Source organism: Myotis yumanensis, unplaced genomic scaffold (genome assembly GCF_028538775.1).
Source record: "Myotis yumanensis isolate MYYU_CA2020_CCGP unplaced genomic scaffold, mMyoYum1.0.hap1 SCAF_13, whole genome shotgun sequence".
Taxonomy (NCBI): Eukaryota; Metazoa; Chordata; class Mammalia; order Chiroptera; family Vespertilionidae; genus Myotis; species Myotis yumanensis.
This window is the reverse complement of record NW_027223764.1, coordinates 16,836,232-16,858,890: the sequence shown is the minus strand read 5'-3', so window position 1 is coordinate 16,858,890 and position 22,659 is coordinate 16,836,232. Positions and strand designations below refer to the sequence as shown.

At 37.6% G+C, this 22,659-nt stretch overlaps 1 protein-coding gene across 5 annotated transcripts in view; it reads left to right on the top strand.

Annotated features, from left to right (window-relative positions):
• CNNM2 (cyclin and CBS domain divalent metal cation transport mediator 2) overlaps positions 1-22,659 on the top strand; it is a 95,431-nt gene that overhangs the window by 28,498 nt on the left and 44,274 nt on the right. The window lies entirely within an intron of this gene.

The following is a 22,659-nucleotide window of genomic DNA, read 5'->3' as shown; positions in this document are numbered from 1 at the left end:
GTGTATGTCTCTTCTACATTAGGTAACATAATGGGCGAAGGTATTTTGCTAAATGGGACTTAAAAGTTCAGCAGTATTCCAGAATTCTCACAATTGTGTTTTTTGTGAGTTAATAAATCAATTAATAAATATTTAGAAGATAGTGAGGGACCTGATATAGATAAAAATTTAATGTCTCCTATTACATCTTTTAAAAAGTATTTATTGAGCAGACTGTACGCAATGCACCGAGCTGCCAGGCTTATGTGGACATAGCAAAGATGAGGAAGTGTCAGCCCCCTGTTTGGTCTGGGTTTGTGCAGCAGTGTCTCAGCAAAGGAGAAAGATTGCACCAATAGTTATGGGATAAGCTGGTGCTTTGAGACAGATAAAAGAATGCTATTAAGAACCACTTGGCCCTAGCCAGTTTGGCTCAGTGGATAGAGGTTGGCCTGCGGACTGAAGGGTCCCAGGTTCGATTCCAGTCAAGGGCACATTCCTGGGTTGTGGGCTCAATCCCCAGTAGGGGGCGTGCAGGAGGCATCAGATCAATGATTCTCTCTCACCATTGATGTTTCTATCTCCCTCTCCCTTCCTCTCTGAAATCAATAAAATTAAAAAAAAATTTTAAAAAAGAACCACTTGGAGAGGGGGGACTTCAAGGAGAAGTCAGCTTTTGAGGAGGACCTTGAAAGATGAGTAGGATTTCTGATGGTAGAGATAAGGGTAGGAGAAGCCATTTCCTCTTGAGAGATGAGTGTAAAAGAAAGGCAAGGAAGAGAGAGCAGCTGGGGATAGGGCTGAGAGGTAAAGTGGCCTAAAAGTGAAAGTTTTTGAGTCTAGGATGAGTGATTTGAACTTTATGCACTAGGTGATTATATTTTCATTAACATTTATTAAGCATCTGCTATGTTCAGTCACTTTTTATATTGGGAAGTCAACAAAATATTGTTTTTAGAGTTATATAGCTTTTCCTGTCACTAAAGACATATATATATTTTTTTAGGTCAGGATTTTTTACAGGAGTCTAAGGTCCTGACTTTTGTCCTTGGACCTAACCCCTAATGGAAGAAAGGCATCTTTTAAAGACATGACTAATTTTTGTTTAATTTTGACACAGTTTAAAGTGCCATACAGTAATTAATCTGGCATTATGAACTATGTTAGACTGGTAGACTGCTCTCTTTGGCATTACTTTTTGCTTCTCTAATAAATCCCCCTACACCTACCACAATTTAGAATACACCACCAAGTTTCTGGTAGAGAAACTTGGAAATGCTGAACTGTGTGGTATTCTAAAGGTCTGCTTTTCGTTTTTTCTTCCAATGTTGAATAATTTGGGACTCTTCTGTACAGGTTGTTTCAAAAAGAAATATTTGTATGGCAAGCAAAGGAATGAAAGTGAATAAATTTGAGTTTAGATGATTTTGGCATGGCCTCATCTTAAAACGATTCCCTTTTCCTAGATAGACTATTGAGTCTAAATTGACTTGTTCTGAATTCTAGCAGCTGGTGTTCGGTTTTTACAACTTGGACTTTGTGCTTTGGCTTGTGATAGCTATTTCAAATTGGTGCTTAAGAAAACCCTTTTGAGAGGATAGCCAGAATTCACCATGTGTGTTCAGAGGCAGAGTTGGTGATACTGGTTTTGGAAGTTTTGAGTGAGATCATTTTATTGTGTAACAATAAAGTGCCACACTTACCAATGTACACATGAAAAGTGAGCCAAATACATTACTTCTGTCCAGGAGGGATTTTCAAGCTTTTGGTAGAAGAGTCAGTGGTGGTGCATTTGCAACTTAGGAAGCTGCCGTCTGTACCTGGAATCTATATCTGGAATATCTGATGTAGCTACATTCTCAGTCTGGTTATCAGTGAAAAAATACCTGTGTCTCATTCTCCAAAAAAAAAAAAAAAAAAAAAAAGCAGCGTGAGTGTTGGCATCAGACATAACTTAGAACCTGGCTCCTTCGCTTCATAGCTGTGTGACACAGGGCAGGTTACGTTAGCTGATCTGTAAGCCTCAGTGCCCTCATCCTTAAAAGGAGAATAGTAATAATGGCTTCTAGGGTGTGAGAGGGTTAAATGAACTAAGCCATGTGAAAAGCTCAGCACAGTGCCTGACACAGAAGTGCTCAGTAAGTGTAGTTTTAAAAAAACACTGTGATCTTTTACTTGCATTTCATTTACTTGGTGGATGCTTTGTGTTTTTTGTTTGTTTGTTTGTTATATTTGTATTGATTTCAGAGAGGAAGGGTGAGGGTGAGAGAGATAGAAACGTCAATGATGAGAATCAATGATCAGCTGCCTCCTGCATGCCCCTTATTGGGGATTGAGCCTGCAACTGAGGCATGTGCCCTGACTAGGAATCGAACCATGACCGCCTGGTTCATAGGTTCATAGTTCATAGGTCGATGCTCAACCACTGAGCCACACCAGCCGGGTTTAGTGGATGCTTTGTATATTGGAAGTTTCACTGCCGCTTTCCAGTTTTAACATGCATACTATTGTGTACTGGTGCTTATTATGCAGATCATGACTGAAAAGTTATTGGAGGAAATTAAAGGATTGTGAAATCTTATTTTGTTGTTGTTACATTAATGCATAATGTTATTGGAATAAAACAATCAGTATTTAAGTATTAAAATTAATGCCATTTGTTTTTCTTCATCTGTATTTTCACCACAAAGAGATAAAACTGCGGTCATGTGCTGCATAGTATAGCTTTTGGTCAGTGTCAAACTGTTGCCAGAGAAATCAGTGGGTCCAATTTCTCCGACAGTAGTGGGAGTGGGGTGGCTCTCGCAATATCTTTAGAAAATGAATTTTCTAAGACTCGCTCGGGAGAGTGGATGGTTTTTATTGGCATGGAATTATATTTCTTGGGTTGCGAAGTCCCATTGTCCTTAAACCAGTTCTGGAAAATATGTTGCTGGAGCTCCAGCAGAGCCAAGAGTAGGGACAGTGCCCAGAGTTTCCATTCCGTGGCAGAGCATCAGGCCAGATTCAGTCCATCAGTCCACTGTGTGGGTCCCACATGGCCGTGAGCAACAGGAGTCCCAGGAGCTCAGGCAAGCAGCAAAGGAGAGAGAGAGCCAGGAGAGCAAACTCTCCTTTTCTGAGGAGTTAAATATCTCAGATTTCCTGCCTTGCAGTGGCCACGCCTATTTTGGCCACTAACTTGTTCCCAGATATGACTGACAGGTAAGCATCTTCACACGTCACCTGGACCTTTCTGGGTATGTGTCTAAACTGCAGCTTTTTTGGCAAAGCTGTATAAATGGCATGCCTGTGTTATTCAGCCTTCCCTTTACTCCTTTCCTGTTAATAATAACCAGATTATTAACGTTATCAAAACCACATATATAGCAGTCATAAGATTATAATGGAGTTGAAACTTCCTATCACCTAGGGACATTGTAGCTGTCATAACATCATAATACAATGCAATACTCACATGTAATAAAAGAAATGCATATTAAAACAACAAAGTATCAGTTTTTGCGTAATTAGTAAAAAATAATTTTTAATGGTAAAATTCAGTGTTGACTCAGGGTGTGAGAAGATGGGCACTCTCTCTGCTGGTGAAAATTGACACACCCTTTCTGGTAAACATTTTTTTTGGATTCTTGTGATTATTCTTTTAGTAATCTTTCCTGAGGACATGGTCTAACTCAGACATAGAGGTATGCACAGAGGTTTATCAAAGTGTTATTCATACCAGAAAAAATATTGGAAAAAATTTAAATGTTCAACAAGACATATCCAAATGATGAAATATTATATAGCTATTAAAATGATGTGCTTCAGAGCATAATTAATAATGTGGGGAAATTTATACAATATGATATATATTATATTACAAGTATTACACCAATTTTTGTAATAATTAGTATATTTGCATAGAGAATTTTATAAATACTAGAGAGAAATGTGTTTTCAAAGTTTCCCAAATATTTTTCATGAGCTTTTTCTTCTATAATCAGAAAGAAGTGGATAAACATTAATATCAAATAATGATTTTTGAACAAATGGCCTTAAGTGGTTCCCTTCAGATGGCCAGGGTTTTTACTATATGGATCTGAACACATTTTACCTAATGGAAAAATTATTTGGTATCATTTAATAATTACTCTGTTTACTTTCATCTTAGAGCCATTTTAAAACGTTCCATGTAGGTAAAATTTCCACATTTGGACGGGCAAGACGAAGTTCTGGGAGCTTGCATTAGAAGTCAAATGGCAAGCAAGTATAAGTGGACTCTAAATTTCTTTGATAAGAACTTTGGCACAATTTCATCATTCCTATGAAAATACTTCTACATTGCTTAGTAAATAATATGAGCAAGTAAAATGGGAAAAGGACTAAGTAAGGAGTTCCTAAAGGGGAAACCTTTTTAAAATAGAAAAAACCACCATTACCATCACCCCCTTTCCTTGGCCTAGTAGGAAGGCGCAGTAACATGAAGTGATCCCTCCCCCTTCGACTAACTCTCTTGGTTCAAGTTCAGATAGCCATCTAGTGGAAAGAAGACTCTTTAAGAATGACTTTCCTTTAGACATCCAATATCATGTTTGTTCAGTTGGCTTGTCCAAACAATTTTTCTGTGTTTTCACCAGAGTAGTATCAACTTAGCATGAAGATTAAAGCTGTTCTCCATCTGCTTTATCTGCCGTTTTTAATTAGAACCTGATGACAGAAATCTACTTTGATTCAGGGCTGATTGTTCCCGGAGAATCTCATTATTATTGTAGAAACTTTTTCTTTTTTATTAACTACATTGATTCTGAGCAGATAGCTATATGACAGAAATGTAGGAAAATAGGAGAAATAATTTTTTTCATTTAAACATTCACCATTTGCTATGCTAGATACTCTGGGCATAGTAAAGTTGCTTAAAGTCTGGTAGAGAAGATAAAGCATGCCCAGAAATAATTTTAATACACATATAAGATGATAAGTGTTCAAAGAGACAGATAGAAAATATGTGGAAATTCAAAGAAGGCAATTATTATTTCTGGTTATATAATCATATTTTTTTAGTTCTCTTTTAGAAATTTAACAAATGGACCATTGTTTATATACTTTATGTTTACTTTAGGATAAGTGAAGGAAAGAGGCAAATGTTTGGATACCAGTCCTCTAGGCAAGTAATGAACTTCAGAGTGACTTAATGGTTTTTAAAAAATATTCTACAAATATCTATTGAGCCTACACTCAAGGATTTTGCAGTCTACCAACTGTAATGAAGTGTAATTTTATGCAGAAAATAAAGTAATATTAAAAGCTACTTATAGAAACACTTAATTGGCTGATTAGATGTTCTTGATGGAGAAATCTAGAGAGTAGTATTGGTGTCAGGTGTCCTGTAATGAACTAACTGGCAGTTTGAGCCAGCTAACTGGACAAACAACGTAGCCTGGAGAGGTGGTGTGGCATAGAAGGAAAAACATAAACTTTGGCTCTACTCTTAGCTCTGGGCCTTGTTAGGTTTTACTTTGCCTTTCTGTTCCTCAGTCTTCTCATCTTTAAAACACCAAAGGTCCTGGTGAGGATTAAATGAGATATTATAAGTAATAAAACACCTGACGCATAGCTCTCAGCACATGAGGTTCCTCCCCACCCTGTCTGATCTTGTTAGGAGGATCAGCCATTAAAGGATAAAAAGTTTAAAATGCTCTCAATATTCTTTTTCCCCCTCCTGAAGAGGAACCTCTTAGTCTCAACTTGGGATGGTTTATATTGATTTAATAAAATCACAGATGTTTACTATCATAGGGTTTCTACTTAATAAAACCGCAGATGTTTAATGTAGAAGTCTAATTATTTGGAGGTCTGAGTCAAAAGACAAGTGGCAAATTGTATGTCTCTGTCCCAGAGGTATGAAATCACTTCGGACTATTTTAATAATTAATACTTGCTGTTTCACTCAAAATTGAACTAATTAACATCTCTGATTTCTTCATTGAAGATTACCAGTAGATAATCCCCCATAGTGTCTGCTTCACTGTTTAAAAACTTGTTTATTCTAAAGTTTTGAGTCAGCTTTTTTATCCTTATCAGTGTTTGGCCTTTATGTTCTCTATCTCCGTGAATCATTTTGGGGAGAGTTAAATTCCATCTGACGCAAATTGTGATTTTAAAAAAGAAGTTGCATGGTCTTACCTTCCCTGAAAATAAAAGCAAAAACATTTTTAGAAGCCACTTATTTACGAAGTATAAAACCTGAAATCTAAGATTTGAGAAGTAGAGTTGCTAGAATGTCTCTAAGCTTCAAGGTCCCTCTGTTGCCTGTGTTCTGTTTCGGACAAGAGTGACTAGAACTAAGACTTGTTAAGGTAAAAGGTAGCCTTTATCACTGAGGTTCTCCATCTTAACCAGGATTTTACCTGAAAGGCTTTTAGAGATGATATTCTTTCTAGTTTGGGAATTTTATGACGGCTGAAATTTGGCTTTGGTTGAGGTACATGGAGTCATATTTTCTTGGGTCTTAAGTTCTACTGCCTTTTCAACTTGCAGATTTCATATTTACTTGTCAAAAGTTTGCTTGTGCTCAGGTTTGAAATGTGGTTTGTGATTTCTGTATTTGCTCCATTAAATTGGAAAAACCTGGAATGAATGAACTACAGATGTTTTCTGAAAAATTGGAAGGGATTTAGATAATGGTTTGTTGAAAGAGGTATGAGTTTTAAGATTTAGATTTTTGCCACTCTTCATGCTAATATAGAATAGGGTTTTGTTTAGACAGTGGAGATTTTGTAACTCAATATTATAAATATTCATTGAGTACTTGGTATATATAGGCTGTATGGAGAATAAGTAGATGAAGGACACAGTTCATTCCTCCAGGAATTTGTCACAGAATTAGGAGGTTATGAGGAAAGGAAATCAAGATAAAAAGTGCTGAGCACAAAGTGATGGGAAGGTTCAAAGGAAGAAGCAATCTTGGGAATGAGGCCGGATGGAGAAGTTTGCAGGAGGAGGTACTTGGTTAAGGGGTCTTCTAGGAGTATCCAGAGCAAAGGCAGTCAGGGAAGTGCCTGGGAGCAGGCAGGAAGCTGTGACATGTCCGTTAGGTCCACTGGGCTCTCCCTCCCCAGTTTAAGGCAGTTTATTGAAGTATAATTTATATACCATAAATTCCACCCCTTGTAAATGTATGTCAGCCCAGCCGGTGTGGCTCAGTGGTTGAGCACTGACCTACAAACTAGGTCATGATTTCCACATTTGGATTCCGATTCTAGTCAGGGCATGTGCCTGGTTGTGGGGTCCATTCCCAGTAGGGGGCTTGCAGGAGGCAGCCAATCAATTATTGATGTTTCTCTTTCCCTCTCCCTTCCTCTCTGAAATCAATACAAATGAATGAATGAATGTTCAAGTCCGTCATTTTTTGAAGTAAGTTAACAGAGTTGTGTAACTGCCACTCTAATCTGGTTTTAGAGCCTGTTATCCCCCAAAGTTCCCTTCTGATTTAGTCAATCCCTGCTTTTGCCTCCAGCCCCAGGCAATCACTGATCTGCTTTCTGTCTCTATAGATTTGCCTCTTATAGAACTTCATATAAATGGAATCATATAATGTGATAAATAATAAGAAATATATATTTGGTCTTCATTTCCGTCTCTGGCACTGAGCTCCTAAAACCCACTGCACTTTCCAAGTTATAAGAATGATAAAGGTATCTTGATACTGATAACCAACCCCTTCAGCCACACCTGAGTTTATGTTAATGAGTGACTTTTAGAAAACACTTAAGGATGGGGCCTAGTTTAGGGGGAACCAGAGGTATGATTGGAGGGTTGGTACTTTCAGTCCCCGCCCCCCTCACTCTGAGGAGGGAAGAGGGTTGGAAAGCGAGTTCCAGCTGCCAGTGATTTAATCAATCGTGTTCAGGTGATGAAGTCGCCATAAAACCCCAAAGGAGGGTTTCGGAGAGCTTCCATGTTGAACCAGAGTGGATCTGTGTACTGCTCTGCCCAGTCCCATACCCTATGGGGACAGAAGTTCTTGTTCGGGACCTCACATTGTGCATCTCTTCAGCGGCTATTGATTTGTATCCTTTAATATCCTTTGTAATAAGCTGGTAATCTGGTGAGTAAACTGCTTTCCTGAGTTCTGTGAGCTGCTAAGGAAAATTAACGGAATCCAAGGAGTGGGTGGTGAGAACCTGTGATTTATGGTCAGTTGTTTACAGGTAACAACCTGGACTTGCCATTGGCTTCTGAAGTGGGGGGCAGTCTTGTGGGGCTGAGCCCTTACCCTGTTGAGTATGATGCAGTCTCTGGACAGATAATGTAAGAATTGAGTTGAAGTGCAGGAATACCCAGCCGGTGTCAGAATTGCTTGGTGTGTGGGGAACCCACACATTGGAGTTGGAGGCAGAATATTATATGATATATAGTCTTTTATGTCTGGCTTTCTTCACTTAGCATATTTTTGAGGCTCAGCCATGTTGTTCTGTGTGTCAGCAGTTCCTTTCACTGATTAATTGTATTCTGTTGTATGGATAAACCACATTATTTGTTTATTTGCTAGATGATGAATGTTTGTATTGTTTCCAGGTTTGTGGCTTTTGGCATCACACTTCTATGGCTGTTTGCATAAATGTCTTTGTGTGGACATATGTTTTCGTTTCTCTTGGATAGATACCTAGGAGTGAAATTGCTGGATCATATAGTAAGTATATGTTTAACTTTGTAAGAAACTACCAAGCTGTTTGCCAAAGTGGTTGTACCATTTTAAAAGCCAGCAATGTTTGAGGGTTCCGGTTTTTCCACATTTTCATCCCTGGGTATTGCCAGTCTTCTGCATTATGACCATGGTAGTGGGAGTGTGGTGATATCTTATGGTGATTTTAATTTGCATTTCTAGGGATCCCTTTTAATATCAGAAGTTCTGTCAGCTTTTGAGAGCGAGCTTCTCGTAATAGTGACAATTGGTACTGTGGTTCACTAAAAACATATTTTTAAAGCTTTTGAAATAATTTCTGTATGCAGTGAATCCTTACAGTATTTTACTAGAGACTCCTTGTTTGCTTGCTTGTTTTTACTCTCTTAGAGACTTGGACAATTTCCTCTAATGCAAACTGCCTGTGGTCTCCCACCCGCTTTTGTATGCCTTCAGAGTAAATTTTTTTTTTTTCATTTTTAAATGGTTGAAAAGCAAAATACTATTTTGTGGCATGTGAAAATTATATGAAATTCAAATTTCAGTTTCAAATATTGATTGGAACATAGCCAGGCTCATTCTCTTGCATATTATCTATGGCTGCCTTGGCGCTATAATGTTAAAAGTTGAGTAGTCTGAACAGAGTGTATGGACTGTAAAGCCTAAAATATCTACTATCATGTTTGCTGACTTCTGTTCTAATTTCTCTCTCACCTGTTGCATATGTTGCCTGGTCTCACAAAAGACTTTACACTGACCTGACCTTTTGGTTCAGTTCTAGCATGGGTTCTCCAGTTTGTTACTGAAAATCCCAAGTTTATTCGCCCTGGAAAGGAAGAGACCGATTCAGTGAAAGACTTGTTTGCTCTTAGCTCTTTCCTGGCTGGTGGCTCTAGTTCGAAGGGCATGCTCCCAGAAAACAAAGAGGAAAGGGAATGGAACTTTTGTAGATGAAGGTCTCATGTTAATTATTTGTACTAAGTTTGGAAGGTGATGATGTACAACCAATATTTTTAAATTGAGAAATTGAGAAAAATTACTCACTATAAAAATTAAAACAATAGAGAAGTACATAAATTAAGAGTTGTTTCTCCATTACCCACCCCCCTCACCATACTCTTATTGGTCATCACTGTTAAGAATTTGGTCTATTTTACTTTTAGAAATTTTTCTGAACAGATACAGACATACCCAACTGGGTTTTATGGTTTTTATAATAATTAAATTATAGTACACACATTGTTCTAAAATTAAAGTGTTTTTTTAACTTGGCACAATATATAGGACATTTTCCTATATATATTTGCCTTAAATTATTTAGCAGCTGTACATGTAGCATTTATTTGTATGATTTTACCATGATTTACTTAAATGTTAATGAATTTTTAGGGCCTTGCTTACATAAAAATGCTTCAGTTAGTCTTACCAACACTGGTTATTATTCATCTTTAACATTTTTGCCCATTTGATAAATGGAAAATAGCTCATTGTTATAATTTGCACTTCTTTAGTGAAACTGGATATTATTATATTTTTTAGCATTTGTAATTTTATGAACTCCCTATTGTTTTGCTTATTTTTTTGTTTGGGTCATTTGAATCTTCTAATTGACAGAAGGTCTTTATATATTATAGACTAACTCATAATCTGCAAGTATTTTCTCACAATTTATTTTTCTTATAATATATTGATGGTGGAATTTTTTCTTAACAGAAGTTTTATTTTTTTCTGTTCTCAAATCTGCCAAGCATTTATTTATAGCTTTTGGGTTTGGAGTTATACTTAAAAGGGGTTTCTAAACTTTAATATTTTTAGCTTAACTATCTCTTAATTTAGTGATTTCTAATTAGAGGTGCATCAGAATAACTTAGGGGAATTTTTCAATGCGTATGCTGTGGTTTCTACTTAAGATATTCTTACTTGCTAGATCAGATTTGGGGTTCAGTTCTGTGTTTTGTTTTGAAGGGAGCGGAAGAAGCTCCCCTCATGATTCTGTTGTGAAACCCTGGTTAAAATCACAGCATGTAAAGCAGACTTCTTTTTTTCTTTGAGAGAATGATGGGAGTGATGCTAGTTGATTGAATTCCTGTGACAGGACTGGAGAATTAGTAAGGAGGGATTTCATGTACTTGATAAGAAGAAAAAATTATATATTGTATCCTGAAAATAATCAAGTTTTTAAAAAATCTTGAGCTAATTGTCTTAAAATGGTATATGGTCTTATAATAAATGCTAGGCAGTAGTTTAGGATTATAGAGTAATAGAAGCATAGCCAAATAAAATTATGAGAAAATTTAGGTGGATTATAATTGACCCTTCTGGAATTTGGCTACAGCTTTGGGGATCATAATTACAATGAAGTGAGCAGTTTGAAATATGTTCCCACTGTCGGGGAGAAGAGCATCTCCTGTGGTAAACCCTTGCAGTGGCACTTTCAGTCTGAAGTGAAATTCTGCTCCCTCCTCTAGAAAGAACCTCCTGGGTCATCTCAGCTGGGAAGCCTCGACATTCTTAAGAGGAGAGGAGAGAAATTTGGAAGAGAATGATTAGTTAATGTATTTGGTGAGTATAAGGTCATTGAGTAGGAACTGAGAGAAAGATCTTGAAGCAATCTGAGTCCCAAATAGACTCAAATGGGCATGTTTTCACGTTTGCAAAATCTTTGGAGGGATTATATATTTAAAAAGAGAAAAGCACAGTAGATAAAAATCTTATGATTAGTGAAAGGAGAATGTAGTAAGGAGTAATGCAGAATGGCAGCCCTTGGCAAATTCCTACTCCTCCTTCATGCTTTAGTCTTCCCCCAGCCTTCACGTCTGGGCTGGTGCCCACCTGGTACTGTACTTTGCCTGTGATGCCATGTATTACACTGCTTTGTAATTGGTTGGTTGTTTTTAAACCCCTACACTACAAGCTTCAAGAAGACAGAGACCATGTTTGTGTATTTGGACTCTCATTGTTGGTTGGGTGTATGGTAAGCGTTAATGTTTGATAACTGAATAAATAGGAGTCCCTTCTCCTTTCATCTCACTGCTTCCTTGTCTTGGCAGTTCTCTGAGATGTTGCTGGTAACCTCATTGTACAACTTGTCTTGGCTATTAAAATGTAAACTTTGCAAGCTGGTAATTGTTCAAGTTGAGTATTGGGTACAGGAAGGCCCATTATTCCTTTCCGAATAAAAATATTTTTTTTATTTTGAAAAAGACATTAACTTCTGAAAATAATTTTATGAAGAACAATTCTCATCTGATTGTAGGGTGGAGAGCATCTGATAGCTAATTTTGTCAAGCTCTTATTCTCAACTGGGAATAGTTTGTTTCTCAAACTAGAGTTCTCTGGTAGTTTGAGAACTCACTCTCAAACTACTGAGGTTCTTGAGTTATCTGCAAAAATACTTATTTTTAATAACCTTTTAAATTTTATGTAAGTATACCCTGGATCTTCTGGATGATCACATTATCACTGAGCCCTGGGTTCATTTTGGGGTCAATACCAGGTTATATTGCCTAATTGTTGTGTACTAATTAGAAGAGGACCTAATGACTATAAAGACACACTGTACAAATGAAGATTTTACAGTGTTTAAGTAGAGGAAAGAGGCAGGAATGTGTGCTGTATGAGTTGGTACCAATTCACATTGTGAATAGTGGTTTAGTTTTAAGCAGGATGACATTCCCTATCTCACTAAGTTGATATCTTTAATTTGCATATTTGCATGTTTTACATTTAATTTGTAAAAATTTAATATCTGGCTTTATAATTAACACTGGAAATTTGTGTGTGTGTGTGTAAAAAAGATTCACATTTGAGAAAAAGTCTCCTTAAATTCATAGGAATCAGTCTCTATTAATGACCTTTGAGGCCTGAGTTACAGGAGATTAGTGAGGGATATCTTTGGACTGGGAGGCTCTGTCCTTTCCAGTTACACTAGGTAGCTATAGAAAGATAGGAACCAAGCCAAAGGGAAATTTGACTTCAGACATTGTTTAAAGGTGTTCCAGAGCCAGGTTCTAGAGCAGTGATGGCGAACCTTTTGAGCTCGGCGTGTCAGCATTTTGAAAAACCCTAACTTAACTCTGGTGCCGTGTCACATACTGAAATTTTTTGATATTTGCAACCATAGTAAAACAAAGATTTATATTTTTGATATTTATTTTTATATATTTAAATGCCATTTAACAAAGAAAAATCAACCCAAAAAATGAGTTCACGTGTCACCTCTGACACGCGTGTCATAGGTTTGCCATCACTGTTCTAGAGCAAAGATAATCAAGTGTGGATTGTCAGAAGTATTATGGCTTGTAAAGGGTCAGGAAAAGAAAGGATCAAATAAGAGACTCTGAACTCCAGAGCTAGTTCTGTCCAAATAGTAACCAGTCGCAATAGATGCTCAGTAGCCACATGTGCCTAGTGCAGTGATGGCAAACCTATGACACGCGTGTCAGAGGTGACACGCGAACTCATTTTTTGGTTGATTTTTCTTTGTTAAGTGGCATTTAAATATATAAAATAAATATCAAAAATGTAAGTCTTTGTTTTACTATGGTTGCAAATATCAAAAAATTTCTATATGTGACACGGCACCAGAGTTAAGTTAGGGTTTTTCAAAATGCTGACACACTGAGCTCAAAAGGTTCGCCATCACTGGCCTAGTGGCTCCTTAACTATATTAGACGGCACATTTCTTTCCATCATCACGTGAAGTTGGACCTCGCTGCTCCAGAGGGAGCAACAGTGGAAGCAAGGTCACTGAGCTGAAAGATAAGAAGGGAAAGTTCTGTGTCTCAGACGTCCCTTGTTTTGATGATCTTGACAATTTTAAGGAGTCTTGCTCAGGTATTTGGTAGAATGATTTGTCAGGAGTTAAGGGGTTTGGAAGACCACAGAGTAAAGTGCCATTCTCATCACCTCATATCAAGGGTACATACTATCAACAAGATTTAATCACTATTGATGTTAACCTTGGTCACTTGGCTGAAGTAGTCAGTCCCTTTGTTTTAAAACTGACTTTGTGCTGTGCTGACAACTCACAAATTTATTTTCCAGCCCAGATTTTCTTGAACTCCAGATTCATATATTTATATATTCAACAGCTCAATTTGGAGCCAGCTCAAACATAAGATGGTCGAAACTAGACTCTTGAGTTTTCCTGTGCTCTCCAAATCTACACTTGCTGTAGTCCTCTTTTTTTCAATGAAGGCATTTCCATTTTTTCTAGTTGTCAGGATAAAAATCTTAGTGCTATCCTTTGCTCCTTGTCTCTCTCATCCTTATAGTATGTCAGGAAATCATACTGACTCTAGCTTCAAAATATTTCCAGAATGTGGCCACTCGACACCATCCTACCTCAGCCACCCGAGCCACCATCATCTTATACTGGATAATGGCATTGGCTCCTAATAGGTCATCCTGCCATTTCACCCTTGCCTCCTTAGAATCCATTTTCCACACAGCAGTTAGATTCATCTTTAAGATAACTTTACTGACATTTATAAACATACATAAAAATGCCCATATTGTGAGTTTGAATGAGTATTCAGAAACTGATCAACCTGTATAACCAGCATCCAAGCAAGAAATAGCACATTACCAGCAACTCCTCATGCTCCCCTCCAGTTACTCTTCCCCCAGGGGGACCACTGTCTTGACTTCTAAGAACATAGATTAGTTTTTCCTGTTTTTGTGCTTTATGTAAATGGAATAATACAATATATTTGAGTCTGTCTCCTTTTATGCAGCATTATATGTGTGAGAGTCATCATGATGTTGCATGATGTTGGTTTCTTCTCAGTGCTGTATACTCTTCTACTGTGTTAATATACCACAATTTATCCATTCTGCCATTGGTGGACATTCAAATAGTTCCCAGTTTTTGGCTATTATGAATTATGCTGCTATGAATGGTCTAGTGCATGTCTTTTGACAGGTATATGTATGCATTTATGTTGGGTATATACCTAGGAGTGAGAATTCTGTTTGTAGGGTATATATAGGTTCAGACTTAGTAAATACTTATTGCTCAGTAAATATTTGTTGAATAAATGAATGTATGCTATGGATAGAGAGAGAAGGCCAGAGAGGTTAAAAACTTCTGTGGCTGTACATTAGTGGAATAGCCAAGGCTAAATTGGCCAATTTAAGAAAGCTGAAGAATGGGATGACTTTAGAAAGTGTTATATTAATAGAATCAGAGCAACACTAATGAAAATAACTTCTAATATTATAGCTCCCAACAGCCATAAAGCATGGGAATTCCAGTCTTTTAAGCAATAGCAATGGCTCCAAGTCTCTGTCTCTACAAGTACAAAGTTTTTGCAGGAAAAAAAAAATTAATGTTAGTGATTTTTAAAAAGTATGTTTAGAAAGTTTAGGAAAATATTCTCTCTAGAACAAGGTATTTCTTTAACAGTCCAATCCAGAATATAGCAAGAGTATCACACAATTATATTTATTACTATTCTTAAATTACAGTCCATGTTAAGAACAGAAAAAGACCAAATTTTGCTAATATTTTCTAACATGAAAGGAAAATATGAAAGGGAGAATTTTCTTTCTGCGACAATTGGACAAAATTCCTGCTTTGCATAAGAAACCTTGATAGACCTTGAGAATTCTAAATTACTCTAGATTGTTTTGTCTGGTTTTCTTACGAATTTGAATAGTTGATTTTTCTTTCTGTCTGAGGCATGTTTTGCCTTGCCTCAATCTCCTGTTTAACTTAATTAGTAATCCTCTTCTGTATCTTAATATTTTGTCTGATACAGCCAAAAGTCTCAAAACAACACTGAGGACTCTCAAAGCTTCTTTATCTGCCAAGTTCCTCATCAACAGGGCTAGATATAGGAAGTCTCTGTGGTGCCTTGCTTCTAAGTGAATGGCCCTACACAAACCAGAAAATTGGTCTCATTTGAGTTCCCTGGTATTCTCTGAGTATATTCTTGGCTTACATATTACCCTGTAATACATATAAGATTCTTCCTTGGGTTCTTACTGGCTGCTCTTAGTCATATTTCTTCTAGCCATCAACTCCAACATCATGACCAAGTCATGAGCACCCAGAGGTAAGCCTTTTATGACTTATTCTGCAATAGAACATGTTTTTGTCTTGTGTTTATATTACCAGATCAGGTTATGGGATGAGTAGCTCTTTCAGCTACAATGTAATTAGTTAAGAACAGCTCATCAGGAGACAGTAGTAAAAGCAGGCTTGGGCGGGTTTCCTAGTTCTCTTAAACAGAGAACAAATACGCCTTGCCAACAGAAGAGAGACCTCCCAAATGGTGATGTTTGGCACGCTCAGGCTCTGCTGTATTATCCATCAGTTTGGAGACCCATATTTTTTAATATCTGTGATGCCATCTCTTTACTAAACTGTGCTTTACCCCTGGATGCTATTCAATGCCTGCCTTGGTTCACCTGTAGTGTTCAGTGGCTGTTTTGGTTTATAGGACACGAGCTAGCACTAATGTTCACCTGCCCTGTTTAACTTGGGGAAAATCGTCATGCTGTGCCACTGACTCTCAAAAATTACAAAGATAGTGCATTTGATTTAGATTTGAGTATAGGTGGTGATGGGTATTCTGTGAGACCTCTGAAGCCAGAACTAGAATCAATTTGGAAATTACAGGAAGTCAATTCCAGCTTAATATAAATAGAATTTCCAGTGAGCAGAGCTGTTTGAAATGTTCTGTATTGCCCCCAAATGTGTAGAATTATATTAGGGATGATTCAGCAGAAACTAGGTAAGTAAGTGTAGGGATTTTGTGTAGGAATTGAAGTATGGATAGGGTGGGCCAGATAATACACTGGTGGGATTTTTGATTCAGGCATAAATGTTCAATGGTTGTATATTAATGCACAGAAAGAAAACAAGCTGAGAAGACTATAGTGATGATTGGTTAGTCAGTGAACAAGGTGAAATTGTCAAGGGAGGGTGTTCCCAAAAGAGAAGCAGGTCAAATATGGAAGCCAATGTTTAAAAGATGGAAGCAGGAAATGGAAATGCTGAAGGAAGACATTCAGAGGAAAAAAACCATACTGTTTTCCACAGTGGCTATATACACCATTATACATTCCCACAGCAGGGTCCAAAGCTTCCAGTTTCCCCACATCCTCATCAGCCCTCATTGTTGTGTTTTTTTTATAGTCCTTATCCTAATGGGTCTCATTGTAGTTTTGATTTGCATTTCCTTAATGATTAGTGATGTTGAGCATCTTTTTTGTGCTAATTGGCCATCTGTATATCTTTGGAGAAATGTCTATTCAATTTCTTTGCCCACTTTTAGATCATGTTGTTTTATTGTTTGAGTTGTTAGAGTCTTTTTATTAAAAATGTATTCTGGATACTTACCCCTTATTAGATACGATTTGCAAATATTTTCTTCCATTCTGTGGGTTGCCTTCTCACTCTCTTGGTAGTGTCTTTTGGTATACAAAATCTTTAATTTTCATGAAATCCTATTTGTCTATTTTTTCTTTGGTTTCTTTTTTTAAATTTTTTATTAAGTCATTACATATGTGTCCTTATCCCCACATCACCCCCTAACCCCTCCATCTTTGGTTTCTTGTACCTTTGGTGTCACATTTAAGATATCAATGCCAAATCCAATGTAGTGAAGCTTTTGTCTATATTTCTTCTAAGAGTTTTATTCTTTTAGGTCTTGTTTAGGTCTTTGTTCTATTTTGAGTTAATTTTTGTATATGGTTTTAGGTAAGGGTTCAGTTTCATTCTTTTGCATGTGGATATCCAGTTTTCCCAGCCCCATTTGTTTAAAAGGCTATCCCTTTCCCCATTGAAAGGTCTTGGCACCCCTGTCAAAAATCACTTGGCCATAAATGCAAAGATTTATTTCTGGGCCCTCTAGTATATTCCATTCGCCTATATCTCTGCCTATTTGCCACACTGTTTTGATTACTGTAGCTTTATAGTACATTTTGAAATGAGGCCATGTGAGTCTTCCAGTTTTGTTCGTTTTCAAGATTGTTTTGGCTACCATATTAATTTTAGGATGGATTTTTCTATTTCTGCAAAAAGTATCATTGGAATTGCATTGAATCTGTAAATCACTTTGGGTAGTATGGACATTTTAGCAATATTAAGTCTTCTAGTTCATGAATAGGGGTTGTGTTTGTATTTACATCTTCTTTGATTTCTTTCAGCAATGTTTTGTAATTTTCATTGTACAAGTCTTTCTCCTCTTTGGTTATTTTCTACGTATTTTATTCTTTTTTATATTATCGTGAATGGATTTTTTTGGTAATTTTTTCAGATTATTCATTGTTTCTGTATAGAAATGCAAATGATTTTTGTGTGTTGGCTTTGTATCCTATTACTTTACTGAATTTATTTGTTCTTACTATTTTTGTGTAATCTTTGGGGGTTTATACATAAAATTGTATCATCTGCAAATGGATAATTCTACTTCTTCCTTTTCAGTTTGGATGCCTTATTCCTTTTTTATAGAGTAATTGCTTTAGGTAGAACTTCTAGGACTGTGTTGAAAAGATGTGCTAAATGTGGGTATCCTTGCTTTGTCCCTAATCTTAGAGGAAATCCTTTGAGTATGATATTTGCTGTGGGTTTTCACATATGGATTTTATTATATTACTAGTAGCCCTGCGCACGAATCCGTGTGCCAGTAGCTCACTGCTGCCCTCCTGTAGCTCTCTGCCTGCTGCCCCGCCCTCCTCTAGCTCCCCCTGGCCCCCCCTTCATAGCTTGCTGCCCTGCCCCCTCCTGTAGTTCTCCGCCACCCGCTTGTAGCTCGTCTTATTGACGATTCCTTTTATGTGATGATTCACTTCTCTCTTGCTGCTTTTAAGATTCTCTTTGTCACCCTAGCTGGTTTGGCTAAGTGGATAGCGGATCGGCCTGGAGACTGAAATGTCCCAGGTTCGATTCCAGTAAAGGGCTGATGCCTGGGTTGTGGACTCAGTCCCCAGTGAGGGGCGTGCAGGAGGCAGCCGATCAATGATTCTCTCTCATCACTGATGTTTCTCTCTCGCTCTCCTCTCTCTTCCTCTCTGAAATCAATAAAAAATATATTTAAAAAAAGATTCTCTTGGTCTTTTGAAAGTTGGTTATAATGTGTATTGGTGTGAATCTCTTTGAGTTGTTCTTGAAGACCTGAGGTTTGTTTAGCTTCTAGGATGTTTATATTTGTCTATTTCATTCAATTTGGTAAGTTTTAGCCACGATTTCTTCAAATATTCTCTCTTCCTTTCTCTTTCTCTTCTCCTTCAGGGATTTCCACGATGTATATGTTGGTCCGTTTGATTGTATCCCACAGTTTCCTTAAACATGTGAGTAATAGGATGAAAACAATTTGAGAGAGTTTATTTGAGGCAAAATCTTTTTATAAGGAGAGTTTCAGTAGAAGGCTGTTAATAATTAGGATTCATGAGTTAATTGATGGTGGTTATTCGTCTTACTATAGTTATAATGCTTTGGAAGTTTACAAAGATCATTGCCGTATGCATGTGACAGGGTGAAAAACAAAAATATAAAATTATTAGCATATAGTACTATCATCCTTTTCTCTCTCTTTCTACTCAGGGAAGTGATATCAGCCCTAGTTAGTGGTGAATGAACCAGAGAGGAGGATGGATAAAGTAGCGAGATGAACTTTTTATTCTAGGGGGCAAAGGCTAACAGAGAGGATAGGGCAGATTTGTTGGGGTGGAAGTGGGGGAAGAAATCTATGGCTGTTTCCTTGAGTGGTGAGACCTCATGGGATAGGATGTTCGAAGAGTATTTCTAGGCAGTAGTGCCCTGGGTTGTGTTATGCTTCCATAACGACTCCTGTAAAGAGATGCTAGGTTGTTTTAGTTTCTAAAGTCTTTTGTTTGGTGGGCAAGGCGTTGACATATCACAAGGTGTGACTATATCACTGTTCGGAAACTGGCATCAAGATTACCCAGTATGTTGTGATCATTAGCTTCTTTGTCACTCGGAGCAACTGCAGGAAATGTTTGGGGCCACAGTTATCATTATTTTCTTTAAGTCAGAGGACATTGAGGCTCCTGAGAGAATAAGAAGCCAAAGTTCAGAGTTCACTGGCTTCTTTCTGAGGCTTCAGTGTGAGGGCCTGAACTATGCAGCAGGTAATTCTGGACACTATTGTTAGGAACCCAGGTGTGCACCAGTTCACTTAATTGACTTAGAAGCTGAAATGGTGTGAGGCAAAGATAGGACCCTGAAACCCTGATCGTAGTAAGTGATAGTAATACTTTTGGACTGAAATCTGTGAATGTCCACAGGCCCAAAGGAAAGTTAATGGCACACATACAGTGAGAGTGCTTTCCTTCGACCACAAAGAACTCCTCTAGGTCTGCAGTTCTTTAAAAAGTTCTATTTACATATTTTTTTCTGAGAATTCTATAAAACATATGTACTTTTCCCCTAGAACCGTGGTCGGCAAACTGTGGCTCGCGAGCCACATGCGGCTCTTTGGCCCCTTGAGTGTGGCTCTTCCTAAGCCTTGGGAGTACCCTAATTAAGTTAATAACAATGTGCCTACCTATATAGTTTAAGTTAAAAAAATGTGGCTCTCAAAAGAAATTTCAGTCGTTGTACTGTTGATATTTGGCTCTGTTGACTGAGTTTGCCGACCACTGCCTAGGACAGTGATGGCGAACCTTTTGAGCTCGGCGTGTCAGCATTTTGAAAAACCCTAACTTAACTCTGGTGCCTTGTTACATATAGAAATTTTTGATATTTGCAACCATAGTAAAACAAAGATTTATATTTTTGATATTTATTTTATATATTTAAATGCCATTTAACAAAGAAAAATCAACCAAAAAAATGAGTTCTCATGTCACCTCTGGCACGCGTGTCATAGGTTCGCCATCACTGGCCTAGGAGAATGCACACAATTTGCATACAATTTTAGGGAATATTTAGGTTCTGTAGCCTACCTAGGACATCCAGTGGATTCAGCTCATTATTTGCTATCCTTACCAAGGTTGCTTGAATGTGTTCCATCATAAAATTCTCCCCATATTTTTCATCAACTGTTAGCTATACCTAAAAATGGCATTAGAAAAGTGATCATTCCACCCGTTATTAAAGACAAGATTCTTCAATCCAGCATCAAAACTATGTGGTAATTTGATCAATGAGATTGTTCTCCAGGAAGTGATGTTTTAACGATTTTTATGATCAACTTTTTCTCTTTAGTTGCATTAGAAGTCACCTGTGAATGAGCTCTTTGAAAGTGGATGATTTTATTTATTTTTGGTTAACCCTCACCTGAGGATATTTTTCCATTGATTTTTCAGAGAGTGGAAGGGGGGCGGGGAGAGAGAAACATCGATGTGAGAGAGACACATCACTTGATTGCCTCCTACATGAGGGGATTGAACCCGCAACTCAGGTATGTGCCCTTGACCAGAAATCAAACCCGAGACCCTTCGGTGTGCGGGCAGATGCTCTAACCACTAAGCCATGCCAGCCAGGGCACAAAGGGAATGATTTTGACTCCTAAAACTATACGAAGATCCTGGGTATAGGATTTAGAATAAGACTTACCCAAATAGTAGTAACCCTGGTTGTTAGATTACATTGGGTTTTATAATAAAGGTACTGTTCATTTTGTGTAGTTCAAGTTTTTTCTTGTTCTCTTGGCTTTTTTACATAGTAGACAAGTCTAATTTTAATTCTGAATATTGAGTTTTATTAGGTGAACAGTAATTTTAACAGCCCCCTCTTCACTAAGTAAGTTCTGTCTATATAGATAAGCAAACTTTCGTTGCTGAAGGCCTGGCAAAATGTCAGGGTGAGCAGGGGAACCTTCCACTATCTTTTCAGCCATCTTGAACCGTTCCTAAAGAAAGCTACTTGCCATTTAGGGCATGACTTTTGTCTTTTCTAAAAGCTTAGCTGTGGTCTTTTTCTTTTCATCCTTTTTTTTTTTTTTTTTTTGAGGCTACTTCAGCAAATGAGTTTTATTTTTATTAGGCTTGTTGTATGTTAGGGAAGAAAAATATTTGCTTTATGTGGGTTCTTAATTGAAGTGAGTCACGACTAACTGCAGTAAGAAATGAAGCACTTAAAGATACTTTGGGGGTTTTTAAGTGTCTTCTTTACTCATTTGTTGAACTGTAGGGCTCCTGCTTCATTAAAGATAATTAGTGACTGTATGAACAGTATTATTTAATAACAGTTGTAGCAGCCCATTTCACGTTCATTAAGCTTTTAAGTAAACAGAGGGCTGTGCCAGTGAATGAGGTGAGGATAGAACAAGTCTAATTCCTAATCTAGAACACATCTCACTGACCCTTTATACCAGTTTTTTTAATGTAATCTTTATTATTATTTTTTAATCCTCACCCAAGGACATTTTTTTCCATTGCTTTTTAGAAAGAGTGGAAGAGAAGGCGGGAGGGGAAGAGAGAGAGAAAAATTGATGTGAGAGAGACACATCGATGGGTTGCCTCCCACACTCACTCCAAGTGGGGCTGGGGATCAAACCTGCAACCCAGGTAGGTGCCCTAGACCAGGAATCAAACTCTCAACCCTTCCGAGCATGGGCCAACACTCTAACTACTGAGCCCCCCCAGCAAGGGCTGTAATGCAGTCTTGAGTGTAATTTTGATGCTTTTCTATTCCCTTCTTTTTGATTTGTGAGATGTGTGTGACCTTTCCTTAATATGTGATGCCTTGAATGGTTATTTGAGGGTGTGGAACTTTATTGTTGGAGAGTAAGATGAGATATCCCCAAGAGTGAGACCCTTAAAGATACTTTCGGGTTTTTAAAATGTCCTCTTTACTCATTTGTTAAACTGTAGGACTTCTGCTTCATTGAAGATAATTAGTGAGTGTATGAACAATATAATTTAATAACACTATAGCAGCCCCCTAGAGTTCATGTTCATTAAGCTTTCAAGTAGACAGAGCACAATGCCAGTAAAAGAGGTGAGGCTAGAACAAGCCTAATGCCTATCATGGTGTAGATGTGATTTCAGGCACTGGGGTGGTGCTCGATGCGTCCATCCTTATATCTGCAGAGTAG